General features: G+C 44.4%; 2 pseudogenes across 1 annotated transcript; both read left to right on the plus strand.

The window, feature by feature from the left end:
• Positions 1-1381: 1381 nt before the first annotated feature.
• Positions 1382-4420, plus strand: LOC118370912 (migration and invasion enhancer 1-like; annotated as a pseudogene). The gene is made up of 4 exons (XR_004822891.2): positions 1382-1552; positions 1814-1911; positions 2841-2917; positions 3026-4420. The product of XR_004822891.2 is annotated as a migration and invasion enhancer 1-like (transcript).
• Positions 4421-4713: 293 nt separating this feature from the next.
• LOC118370911 (migration and invasion enhancer 1-like) lies at positions 4714-7106 on the plus strand (annotated as a pseudogene).
• Positions 7107-14215: the final 7109 nt, after the last annotated feature.

Here is a 14215-nt window from a genome sequence, read left to right on the forward strand (position 1 = left end):
ATTCCTATCAGTCCTAGACTATGGCGACATCATCTATATAAATGCAGCTGCCACTTCATTAAAGCTGTTAGTTGCAGTTTATAATAGCGCACTGCGATTTATTACGGGTGACAATTTTAGTACTCATCACTGCCTTCTCTACTAGAATGTTGGTTGGCCCTCTTTGATGTCACATAGGTTGATATATTGCTATGTTTTAATTTATAAAGCTCTTTTACAAAAATACCCACTGTACGTAACATCATTACTAAACTTTAGACATACGAGCTACCACACCCGGTTTCAGGGATAGCTAACTCTAGAAATTCCTTTGGTCTCTACTGAGTTTTCTTGCACCTTAATTGTGGAACAATTGGCCTCTAGGCCAATTCAGAAAGCTGACAGAGGACCTTATTACAGATTAATGTGTTTGTTTTTTATGACTGTGTTTTTCTTTCTGCTTGCATTTTGTATTTTGATGTGTGTATTTTCTGTAATTTATGTAATTCAGGGCTAATCTGTAAAATAAACCTTGGTCTCAGTATGACTCACTGATAAAATAAAGGTTAAATAAAAAAATCTACTTCTGAAAATACTGGTATCAAGGAAATTTCCTTAGTAGGTGATGTCAGAGTTCAGCATGTGGGAGAAGTTGGAGCTCAGGGATGACAGACGAGCTTCCCAATAGTAATTACCAGTTGGAGGGCCATTCAACTGGATTTATACCAGTCGTATATGTGGTAAATACTACTTCCCCACTTGGTTATGAATGCAGCATAAGTAAGGAGCCAGCCATTTATTGCAGTTAAAGAGACATCAACAAGCCACTCCTCTGAGTCAGCATACCTTGCAAAAGTAAAACATAAGGAAGAAAAATACCCTACTTTATGACATGACTCATCCGTCTGAGTTTGTCATCTGCCCAGCCCACCTTTGTCATTGATGCAGTACATCTGTACAGTTATTATCTTATGTTGACTTGCCCATTACTGAGAGGCAAGTATCTACATCATGTTGTGAAGCATGTCTTAATTGATTGGTGCAGTCTGATTCCGGTAGGTAAAAACTGCAATCTTGCATACCAAACATTAATTTTGACAGCATTCCTAGAAAAAAAATGGCAAACTACGCAATGGACAGACAATTGTCCATTGTTTTCAAATACTGCTACTGCAATTGATTTTTGCTACAAAGTTGGATTGTTCATTGCAGTATCACCAATAACGACCCAAACCTCACCTATATGTCTATAGTATTTGCCATTCAAACAGATTATCAATAATCTCAAAGAAGGAAAGAAGAAAGTGAAAGGATGGATGCATTTCAAAAGTATTGGAACAGGTCCCTGCTAGTATTTTCTTCCTGCTTTTTCTCGGTCCTCCCACCTCTGGTTACACCAATCAACAGCATTTCTCTGTTCATACGCTTTAGCTAGCTATGTCGCCTTTTTAGCATCTGTGTTACACAATCGTGTCTTTAGGTCAAACCTGAATCAGATTATCGAGAAGAAGGAACTAGCAAACTAGCTAGTTTCTTCAACAGCCATGGGTGTGCAAGTCAAAGTCGAATACTGGTATGTTTATTTTCCATTTATTGGATTATTCCCATTTTTTTTAAAGCGGCTCCAATGCGTTTTAGGTAGCTACTAGCTCGAACTGGCCACCTTCATAGCGCAGAGTACCCACTCTTTTATTATGAAACGGGCTATGTTTTATGCTAGCTAACGTTAGTTGATGAATGTTTACCTTAGACATTGCTTGGACATTTTCCCCCAACTACTTTAGGGTTAATTATTCATCACCAAGCCGTGTTTTTGTTTTGTCGTTGTCTTTAGCGGTGGATGAGGGTACGGGCCCCGCTATCAGGAGCTCGCGCGGGTTGTCACCGCGGAATTCACTGAAGCGGAAGTGTCGGGCTTCGTAGGAAGGCAAGGTAAGTTGGTCCTTTCCACAGCCTACTACAGACAATACAGGTACGTACAGTGTTGGTAAGTACACTAATAATGTGAAGCATTCTGACATCGTTACATGTTCTTTCTTCTGTGTAGCTATATACTCACTGCACAGTTTATTAGAGTGGTGTGTGTCACCCTCATTCCGGGTTAGTAGTGCAAAGGGTGAGTAAGTAATGACAGTGGCAGTGATGGGAGCTCACTGCCACACGGACCCCCCTTTGCCTCCAGAACGTCCTGAATTATTTGGGGGAATGGATTCTTCAAGTCGGACACATTCCAAAGGGATGTTGGTCTACACAGATGCGATGGCATCATGCAGTTGCTGCAGATTGGAGACGTTTCTTCTTGTGTTTAGCTGATAAGAGTGGAACCCGGTGTGGATGTCTGCTGCAACAGCCCATCCGTGACAAGGATCGGTGCGTTCTAAAATGCCATTCTACACACCACTGTTGTACTGGGACGTTATTTGTCTGTTTGTGGCCCGCCTGTTAGCTTTCACGATTCTTGATATTTTCCTTTGACTTCTCATGAATGAGCTGTTTTTGCCCACAGGACTGCTGCTGACTGGATTGTTTTAGTTTGTGGCAACATTCTGGAGAACCTAGACACTGTTGTCGTTGAAAAGCCCAGGAGGCTGTTTCAGAGATGCTCGATCCGATGTGCTTGGCACCAACGATCATACTGCACTCAGTCACTTGGCTCACTTGTTTTGCCCATTTTTCTAACATTCAATCACACAGCAACTGAATGCCTGTGCTGGTCTGCCTGCTTTATATAGCTAGCCACGGCCACATGACTCACTGTCTGTAGGAGTGAACCATTTTCTTGAACAGGGTGGTGAGTGTATGTTTCTACTATATTCTCAGACTACATTGTTTTCCTTGATTTGATGCTTTTGTTTCTGCAGGCAGTTTTGAGATTGAGATCAACGGGCAAGTAGTTTTCTCCAAGCTCGAAACAAGCGGCTTCCCATATGAAGACGACGTAAGTTGTTAACTTATTACAAGGCTGTCGTTTGAATGTCTGACAAACTGTGTGTGTCAACTGCCAATGACTACCCCCAATGACACAATATGTCTTGTCCCCCTGCAGATCATGGACGCTATACAGAAAGCCCATGATGGCAAGCCAGTGGAGAAGATCACCAAGAGCCGCCCGCCTTGTGTCATCCTGTAGATCTCCTCTCCCTCTATTCTCCAACCCTGCCCTCTCCTGACAGCAGCATGCTGAAGACAGGACAGTGTGCATCCATCACTGCCACTGTCATTACTCACTCAGCCTTTGCACTAACTGGGCATGAGGGTGACACGCAAATCTCTGTTGAAACTACACTAGCAGAGTTGGACTAAGACCACTGTCTTTGATTTAGAGTACAACCTGTCGTAAGGTTTTGTTGTGCCTTCTCTCTCCCCTCTTTCTCTGCTCCCATTGAGTGGTTCCAGGACTTATATGATTACTGTAGCCCAAAGCTGAACGTTTATAGTATGATGACCCCAGTCCTAGCAGCTCCTATGTTATGGGATCAGAGAAATGGAGGAGACCGTAAGATCAAGGGGCAGATGGGTTGGGGGGGGGCACCCTATTTTATTCCGAAAGCCTCATTGCCTGGCAGACAGTTACTGCCTGATTGTTCTAATTCCTCTCAAATAATACAGCACCATCATTGGCCAGACATAAACAAAGTTTTGATGATCGTAAAAGATAAATGTTATTGAATACCAAAAGCAAGTAGGGAAGGAGCTCAATTATTTTCAGCCCTCTGAAAATAATTCTATCACCTAGCTCTAAGCATCATAAGCCCTGTTTCACAACTTGTATCCTGTACCCTACTATGATAATGAACGTGCTGCTTGAACCTGTCAATGCAATGTTTGTCAATGTATTTAATAAGATGTGTTCTAAAGTGGAGACACTTAAATCAAGGTTGAAGCTTAGACTTTTAATGTTTTTGTTTTGTTCAGTTCTGTCACTACAACTTTTATGTATCTTTAAAACTAGTGTATCAATGTCAGAACTTGGATGTAATCAGGGTTTTTTTCTTCAGTTTTGTCCATCTATAGCTAATCTACCTGGAGCATTCCAGGCAGTGTCTTTAACAGTGAACTATATCTCTGTTTTGAACCGTTCTCTTTAGCCGAAACATGAGAAACACCGTAGTAACCAAACCTCTTGTGAATTTGCAATTGTATACTGTCACTGAATCATAGATAATGCATTTTCATTGACTCAGTGGCTTTTATATATGATCAGCTGAACTATTAGTAGAGCTGACCTTGCAAGTAGATAAATCCTAAGTTGTTTTGAAAGCCATCTCTTACCGGTCTGTCTATCACTAACGACACCTCATCAGCCCCTGTTTATGTGCACAGTTTATTGAATATCATCTCTGAATACTGTTTTTTTCTGTTGCCCAGGGCTGTCAAGTATGATACCCATTAGGAGAACTTCTATCACAAAATAAAGTTATGGATTATTTAACTGTATAAATATGTTAGTATTGTCTTAACGTGTCATGCTCAAAACTACTTAGCATATTTTTTTCTTCTCTTTGTTTCACTTCTGTAATAACTACTCAACTCCTTCAGAATAGAGAACATGTCAGTTCTAAAGGGCTATGTAACAACATATTACCATATTATTAGAGTATTGGGTCATTTACAGGTCTGAACTCTCCATACAGTACATCCCCATGGCAACATAGCACCTCAGGTGTGTTACTCAGGTCTCAGTAATTACTCACTTGTTGATGCTCGAAACCAGACATCGAATGCCACTGTCATGTGATCATTCTATAATAGGAACAGCTGTAGGCTACACCCAGGCTGTAATGTCAACAGAGCCAGCCATGACAACTGCAGTAGGAAGAGAAAAGCCTTTGGAGCAAGAAGCATCTTGGTACGTTTCATACATTGCGCCTGCATTGATCAAACCCTGCTGACTGGCTAAAGTAAAGAAGGTCAGAGTTTTTCTTCCTGTATTGAATGTGTTAAGCAGCTTTGTGGTCAATTTTAATTAATTCAATTCAGGCAGTAAACTGAAATTATAAATCCACATTGAATCGATGTTCAGGGCAATTGGAATTTCCATTTCAGTTTTCTTCCTAAATTAACTGGTGTTCAGCTCAAAATACCAGTGCCATCAAGCTAGCTATGTACTTCTGTTAACTGAAATGTTTCCAAGTCCCTCTAGAATAGATCCTCTCAGATATGACATTTTGTGGAGGTGTTGTTCCTGCATGTTATGGTCTTGACACTACACACATGGAATCCAATACCCTGCCCAGCTATATTATTGTCTCAATACACGTTTGAATGTTTTCCTAGAATTTATCCATTACTAAAGAACAGGATATAAACTTCAAATAACTCAGGATGATGAGCCTTTGGTGTCTCGATTGTCAATGGTTTTTGTTTTTGCAATGTTTTATTGTTTTACATGAAAAAACGGTTAACTATTGTGTAGTAACTTGCCCTTTTCAGTTGATCACTGACCCAACCCTACCTGGGACAGTAAAGATGTAATCCAATATACCCTCTTAGATTTACTCATAACTAAGGAGGCAGGTTACGATTGCTCCTATTGTATTTTCATATTGAGGTTTCTTACTCCTCCAACCTTTACATCAGCAAAGCACAATCAAGAAGAAAGGAGTGAGAAGAAGAATCTGGATCAAAAGCCATGGGTGTGGTGCAGATTAGAGTGGAGTACTGGTAGGTTTATGTTCATTTATATTTGGGAGGATGCGTTTGTTTAACAACGAAGCCGGAAACTGGAAGTCATGGAACATTTCCATTATGCAAACTATGGAAATATGGCAACTGCCATATCTTTTAACACTCAGGTTGAGTCTGTATGTTGTATGTTTTTATGCTGTTTTAATTATTCATCACAGTTTTGGTTTTCTATCACTGTTTCAGTGGCCAATGAGGGTATTGGCCCCGCTACAAGAAACTTCAGCAGGCTGTCGCTGTGGAGTTTCCTGGGGCGCAGGTGTCAGGCTTTGTAGGACGAAAAGGTCAGCTGGATAACCAATCAATCACATTTATTTTATAAAGCCCTTTTTACATCAGCAGATGTCACAAAATGCTATACAGAAACCCAGCCTAAACCCCCAAAGAGCAAGCAATGCAGATGCAGAAGCACGGTGGCTACAGTGAAATGTATTGTTGTAATATTTACCTATTCTTTTTTGGTAAAATACCAGTTTTCATACCTGTTTTGTGTATGTATCCATCAAGGTTAAACCTACATTTGTTTTGAGGAAAAGTGTGATGCTGTTGTTTCTGCAGGCAGCTTTGAGTTGGAGATCAACGGGGAGCTGGTCTTCTCCAAGCTGGAAACAGGTGGCTTCCCCATGGAAAAGGATGTGAGTACTGGAAGTTTTCTCCTCTGAAGTTGCAGAACTGTCAACTTGAGCCACTGAAATTGACACAAATGTTTTGAAATTGACACAAAAGGTCTCAACAATGTGTATGCCCCTTCAGGTCAGGGACGCTCTCCAGAACACCTATGATGGCAAGCAAGTGGAAAAGTGGACCAGAAATCGCCCACCTTGTGTCATCCTGTAGATCTCAATTCCCTCCATCCTCCAACAGTTATCACTCAGATCAATGCTGCTGTCTGTCACCACTCACACAGCAGAGACTCCTTTCTGTTCCTTCTCTCTCTCTGCTCCCATTGCAGTGTTCCAGGACTTTATATGATTACTGTAGACCAAAGCTGAAAGGTTTATAGTATGATGACCCCAGTCCTGGCAGCTCCTATATTATGGGATCAGAGAAAGAGAGGACATGGGAAGACTGGTTGGGTGGAACTTCCTTATTCCAGATCTTCTATGCCTATCTGTTTACAGCACCATCATCAGCCAGATAAACAATCAATTTGAGTTGCTGAAGCCTGTCTCGCGTTGTGTTACTGTGTATTGATCTCCCATATTGCAACTGATGCTTTGCAATTAGCTTTAAGTAGAGCTGGTCAAGTGAGTAGATGAATCGCTAGTTATGGTAATATAGGCCACCACCCACTGGTCTGTCTGCTACACTAACGAGACATCAGCTCATGTTCATCACATGCATTTGAATTATCATCGCTGAATACTGTTATTGATTGCTGATGACAATGTTTGATACCCACTGGGAGGACTTCAATCTCAAAATAAAATAAAATTACATTGTTTTCTTCCTAATTGTTGTCATGTTCAGAACCCAGGCTTTACTGGCAACACAGGAGGAAGGAGGAGGCCGCAACCCACACAGACACTTGTTTTCACTGAGACACATTTGTACACTAGAGGGTGACACAGGCAAAATCTTTTGCCTACAGTTTTATATTACTTGCCATACTCAACTCAGCGTTAAAAAGTCCTATTCTCTAAAGTGATATTCGCTGAATTAGTTTTCACATTTATCTGACTTCTACAGTATGTTATGTGTAGTGTACTGTCTGTTGAATTCCTTTTGCTTGGTTGATGGTTTTGCACTTTGGCCCTTTATGAGTTTCTGCTCCTTGGGTGGTAAGTGGCTGACACTGGCTAGGTGGGTCCAGGGTACAGGCTCTGGTAAGGAGTGATAATTCATGCAAGCCTGCTTGCTCTATGCCTGATAGAGCCTATCGTCTCAGTCTATGAGCTCCATAGTACTGTCATCGTCTCTGCCGCCCATTTTGTGCCACACAATTCCCCCATCAGGACTTTATGAATTGAAGCATTCAAAATTAGCATTGTGTAATTCATATATGATTGGGTTGCCATGATAATTTTAGCAAGAGACCCCTCCATACCAGTCAACAGTAATTTCTCAACTCTGTGAAGTATGAATTTGAATGGTGTTATTGGTTTGTCATATGATTTGTTAGAGGAGATTCCCTCCTGCATCGGTTTCGATCAATTATGAAGCTGGTAAGTGACTGTATGTCACAAGAAGGATGCAACCAACAGCCTCTTTAGTTTGTCAATATTGTAGCTAATGGCCGGGAATACAGTGTTCCTTGCGGGGATTGAACAGAGGACACCATGACTCCCAAGACAAACAACCCCAAGATTATTTTTTTATTTTTTTATTTCACCTTTATTTAACCAGGTACGCTAGTTGAGAACAAGTTCTCATTTGCAACTGCGACCTGGCCAAGATAAAGCATAGCAGTGTGAACAGACAACACAGAGTTACACATGAAGTAAACAATTAACAAGTCAATAACACAGTAGGGGAAAAAAAGAAAAAAAAGGGGAGTCTATATACATTGTGTGCAAAAGGCATGAGGAGGTAGGCGAATAATTACAATTTTGCAGATTAACACTGGAGTGATAAATGATCAGATGGTCATGTACAGGTAGAGATATTGGTGTGCAAAAGAGCAGAAAAGTAAATAAATAAAAACAGTATGGGGATGAGGTAGGTAAAAATGGGTGGGCTATTTACCGATAGACTATGTACAGCTGCAGCGATCGGTTAGCTGCTCAGATAGCAGATGTTTGAAGTTGGTGAGGGAGATAAAAGTCTCCAACTTCAGCGATTTTTGCAATTCGTTCCAGTCACAGGCAGCAGAGAACTGGAATGAAAGGTGGCCAAATGAAGTGTTGGCTTTAGGGATGATCAGTGAGATACACCTGCTGGAGGGCGTGCTACGGATGGGTGTTGCCATCGTGACCAGTGAACTGAGATAAGGCGGAGCTTTACCTAGCATGAACTTGTAGGTGACCCGGAGCCAGTGGGTCTGGCGACGAATATGTAGCGAGGGCCAGCCGACTAGAGCATACAAGTCGCAGTGGTGGGTGGTATAAGGTGCTTTAGTGACAAAACGGATGGCACTGTGATAAACTGCATCCAGTTTGCTGAGTAGAGTGTTGGAAGCAATTTTGTAGTCGAGGATCGGTAGAAGAGTCAGTTTTACTAGGGTAAGCTTGGCGGCGTGAGTGAAGGAGGCTTTGTTGCGGAATAGAAAGCCGACTCTTGATTTGATTTTTGATTGGAGATGTTTGATATGAGTCTGGAAGGAGAGTTTACAGTCTAGCCAGACACCTAGGTACTTATAGATGTCCACATATTCAAGGTTGGAACCATCCAGGGTGGTGATGCTGGTCAGGTGTGCGGGTGCAGGCAGCAAACGGTTGAAAAGCATGCATTTGGTTTTACTAGCGTTTAAGAGCAGTTGGAGGCCACGGAAGGAGTGTTGTATGGTATTGAAGCTCGTTTGGAGGTTAGATAGCACAGTGTCCAAGGACGGGCCGGAAGTATATAGAATGGTGTCGTCTGTGTAGAGGTGGATCAGGGAATCGCCCGCAGCAAGAGCAACATCATTGATATATACAGAAAAAAGAGTCGGCCCGAGGATTGAACCCTGTGGCACCCCCATAAAGACTGCCAGAGGACCGGACAGCATGCCCTCCGATTTGACACACTGAACTCTGTCTGCAAAGTAATTGGTGAACCAGGCAAGGCAGTCATCCGAAAAACCGAGGCTACTGAGTCTGCCGATAAGAATATGGTGATTGACCGAGTCGAAAGCCTTGGCAAGGTCGATGAAGACGGCTGCACAGTACTGTCTTTTATCGATGACGGTTATGATATCGTTTAGTACCTTGAGCGTGGCTGAGGTGCACCCGTGACCCGCTCGGAAACCAGATTGCACAGCAGAGAAGGTACGGTGGGATTCGAGATGGTCAGTGACCTGTTTGTTGACTTGGCTTTCGAAGACCTTAGATAGGCAGGGCAGGATGGATATAGGTCTGTAACAGTTTGGGTCCAGGGTGTCTCCCCCTTTGAAGAGGGGGATGACTGCGGCAGCTTTCAATCCTTGGGGATCTCAGACGATATGAAAGAGAGGTTGAACAGGCTGGTAATAGGGGTTGCGACAATGGCGGCGGATAGTTTCAGAAATAGAGGGTCCAGATTGTCAAGCCCAGCTGATTTGTACGGGTCCAGGTTTTGCAGCTCTTTCAGAACATCTGCTATCTGGATTTGGGTAAAGGAGAACCTGGAGAGGCTTGGGCGAGTAGCTGCGGGGGCGGAGCTGTTGGCCGAGGTTGGAGTAGCCAGGCGGAAGGCATGGCCAGCAGTTGAGAAATGCGTATTTTGAAGTTTTCGATAATCATGGATTTATCGGTGGTGACCGTGTTACCTAGCCTCAGTGCAGTGGGCAGCTGGGAGGAGGTGCTCTTGTTCTCCATGGACTTCACAGTGTCCCAGAATGTTTTGGAGTTGGAGCTACAGGATGCAAACTTCTGCAAACTTCTGCTTTCCTGACTGACTGCGTGTATTGGTTCCTGACTTCCCTGAACAGTTGCATATCGCGGGGACTATTCGATGCTATTGCATCCCGCCACAGGATGTTTTTGTGCTGGTCGAGGGCAGTCAGGTCTGGAGTGAACCAAGGGCTATATCTGTTCTTAGTTCTGCATTTTTTGAACGGAGCATGCTTATCTAAAATGGTGAGGAAGTTACTTTTAAAGAATGACCAGGCATCCTCAACTGAAGGGATGAGGTCAATGTCCTTCCAGGATACCAGGGCCAGGTCGATTAGAAAGGCCTGCTCACAGAAGTGTTTTAGGGAGCATTTGACAGTGATGAGGGGTGGTCGTTTGACTGCGGCTCCGTAGCGGATACAGGCAATGAGGCAGTGATCGCTGAGATCCTGGTTGAAGACAGCGGAGGTGTATTTGGAGGGCAAGTTGGTCAGGATGACATCTATGAGGGTGCCCTTGTTTACAGATTTAAGGTTGTAACTGGTGTGTCTCAGAATTTTTGGTGGCCTTCCTGAGCCAGGATTCAGACACGGCAAGGACATCAGGGTTAGCAGAGTGTGCTAAGGCAGTGAGTAAAACAAACTTAGGGAAGAGGCTTCTGATGTTGACATGCATGAAACCAAGGCTTTTTCGATCACAGAAGTCAACAAATGAGGGTGCCTGGGGACATGCAGGGCCTGGGTTTACCTCCACATCACCCGCAGAACAGAGGAGGAGTAGTATGAGGGTGCGGCTAAAGGCTATCAAAACTGGTCGCCTAGAGCGTTGGGGACAGAGAATAAAAGGAGCAGATTTCTGGGCATGGTAGAATATATTCAGGGCATAATGCGCAGACAGGGGTATGGTGGGGTGCGGGTACAGCGGAGGTAAGCCCAGGCACTGTGTGATGATGAGAGAGGTTGTATCTCTGGACATGCTGGTTGTAATGGGTGAGGTCACCGCATGTGTGGGAGGTGGGACAAAGGAGGTATCAGGGGTATGAAGATTGGAACTAGGGGCTCCATTGTAAATTAAAACAATGATAACTAACCTGAACAACAGTATACAAGGCATATTGACATTTGAGAGAGACATACAGCGAGGCATAGAGTAATCACAGGTGTTGAATTGGGAGAGCTCGCTAAAACAGTAGCTAAAACAGTAGGTGAGAGAACAACAGCTAATCAGCTAGCACAACAATGTCATCAACTACAGACCAGTATCCCTTCTTTCTTTTCTCTCCAAAACTCTTGAACGTGCCGTCCTTGGCCAGCTCTCCCGCTATCTCTCTCAGAATGACCTTCTTGATCCAAATCATTCAGGTTTCAAGACTAGTCATTCAACTGAGACTGCTCTTCTCTGTATCACGGAGGCGCTCCGCACTGCTAAAGCTAACTCTCTCTCCTCTGCTCTCATCCTTCTAGACCTATCGGCTGCCTTCGATACTGTGAACCATCAGATCCTCCTCTCCACCCTCTCCGAGTTGGGCATCTCCGGCGCGGCCCACGCTTGGATTGCGTCCTACCTGACAGGTCGCTCCTACCAGGTGGCGTGGCGAGAATCTGTCTCCTCACCACGCGCTCTCACCACTGGTGTCCCCCAGGGCTCGGTTCTAGGCCCTCTCCTATTCTCGCTATACACCAAGTCACTTGGCTCTGTCATAACCTCACATGGTCTCTCCTATCATTGCAATGCAGACGACACACAATTAATCTTCTCCTTTCCCCCTTCTGATGACCAGGTGGCGAATCGCATCTCTGCATGTCTGGCAGACATATCAGTGTGGATGACGGATCACCACCTTAAGCTGAACCTCGGCAAGATGGAGCTGCTCTTCCTCCCGGGGAAGGACTGCCCGTTCCATGATCTCGCCATCACGGTTGACAACTCCATTGTGTCCTCCTCCCAGAGCGCTAAGAACCTTGGCGTGATCCTGGACAACACCCTGTCGTTCTCAACTAACATCAAGGCGGTGGCCCGTTCCTGTAGGTTCATGCTCTACAACATCCGCAGAGTACGACCCTGCCTCACACAGGAAGCGGCGCAGGTCCTAATCCAGGCACTTGTCATCTCCCGTCTGGATTACTGCAACTCGCTGTTGGCTGGGCTCCCTGCCTGTGCCATTAAACCCCTACAACTCATCCAGAACGCCGCAGCCCGTCTGGTGTTCAACCTTCCCAAGTTCTCTCACGTCACCCCGCTCCTCCGCTCTCTCCACTGGCTTCCAGTTGAAGACCATGGTGCTTGCCTACGGAGCTGTGAGGGGAACGGCACCTCAGTACCTCCAGGCTCTGATCAGGCCCTACACCCAAACAAGGGCACTGCGTCCATCCACCTCTGGCCTGCTCGCCTCCCTACCACTGAGGAAGTACAGTTCCCGCTCAGCCCAGTCAAAACTGTTCGCTGCTCTGGCCCCCCAATGGTGGAACAAACTCCCCCACGACGCCAGGACAGCGGAGTCAATCACCACCTTCCGGAGACACCTGAAACCCCACCTCTTTAAGGAATACCTAGGATAGGATAAAGTAATCCTTCTCACCCCCAACCCCCCCCTAAAAAAATTTAGATGCACTATTGTAAAGTGGCTGTTCCACTGGATGTCATAAGGTGAATGCACCAATTTGTAAGTCGCTCTGGATAAGAGCGTCTGCTAAATGACTTAAATGTAAATGTAAATGTAACAACAGCAGGTAAATGGCGTTGACTAGGCAGGGAGGGTCGGATTAACTACACACAGAGACTGAGTGCGGCTGGGGCCGACAGATAAAACATAAACAAGCAGAATGGAGTACCGTGATTAATGGACAGTCCAGCATGCATCAGCTATGTAGCCAAGTGATCAGTGTACAGGGGGGCAGCGGTGGATGGGGTAGGGAAGCTGGACTGGCGAGTGTTATCCAGGTTAAAAAATTTAAAAAACTGAATAACGTCCTCATCTATGTTGTGCATATTACGTACGATAATGCTAAAGAGGTACAGTACAGGGGCATATGGACACAGCAGATGGACCTCCACTATTTATGATAACCGCCCGTGCCATAGCAAAATTGCTATTTTCTCTATCCCTGTCCATCTCTCTCTCTCTCTCTCTCTCTCTCTCTCTCTCTCTCTCTCTCTCTCTCTCTCTGTCTCTCTCTCTTTCTCTCTCTGTCTCTCTCTCTCTCTCTCTCTCTCTCTCTCAAGGAACACGCCAGAGAGTTTGCTGCACTGAAAGTAAAGGGGCTGAATAATTTCGCACGCCCAATTTTTTAGTTTTTGATTTGTTAAAAGAGTTTGAGATATCCAATAGATGTCGTTCCACTTCATGATTGTGTCCCACTTGTTGTTGATTCTTCACAAAAAAATACAGTTTTATATCTTTATGTTTGAATCCTGAAATGTGGCAAAAGGTCGCAAAGTTCAAGGGGGCCGAATACTTTCGCAAGGCACTGTATCTACTAACCATAGCTCTAACCCTAACCCTAACCTTAACCGTTATCCTAACCCTAAACTTAACTCTAACCCTAACCTTACTCTAACCCTTATTCTTAACCTAATCCTAACCCTAACCATAATCTTAGCAAGGAGTTGCTTATTAACAGATTGTTGATAGTATGACCATCTGTAGACCATCTACTGATGGAAAATCCAGACTATCCAAAAAAAAGTGTGACCGAGTTCTGCTTATAAGTTTGGCAGCTCTTAATGAAAAACATATTAATTTAATAATAAAACCAACTCGAGGTCATCATGAGGGGGAATCCCTCCCTTCATAGAAGGGAATCCCTAGTACTTTAACAAGATGACGTCAGAAGTCAAGATGCTCACGTTCTGATAGAGTGCCCCCCTTCCATACCCCCTTTCCCCTCCATGCAGGGTGAAGCTGGTCCTGTTGGTCCATACAGGTTTGGTCTCTCTGGCACCCTGTGTCCTGACTTGGCAGCATTCCAAACAGAGAGGGCGGAGGGGAGAGAGGAGGGTTGGGATATCCCTGGCCCAAGGTGGGCCACATCGATAGGGCTGTTTGTCTGTCACACAGGCCTTATCTCTCTATCCCCTTTGGTGCTGAACGTAGTACAGCGTTT

This window comes from Oncorhynchus keta, chromosome 5 (assembly GCF_023373465.1).
Source record: "Oncorhynchus keta strain PuntledgeMale-10-30-2019 chromosome 5, Oket_V2, whole genome shotgun sequence".
Lineage (NCBI taxonomy): Eukaryota > Metazoa > Chordata > Actinopteri > Salmoniformes > Salmonidae > Oncorhynchus > Oncorhynchus keta.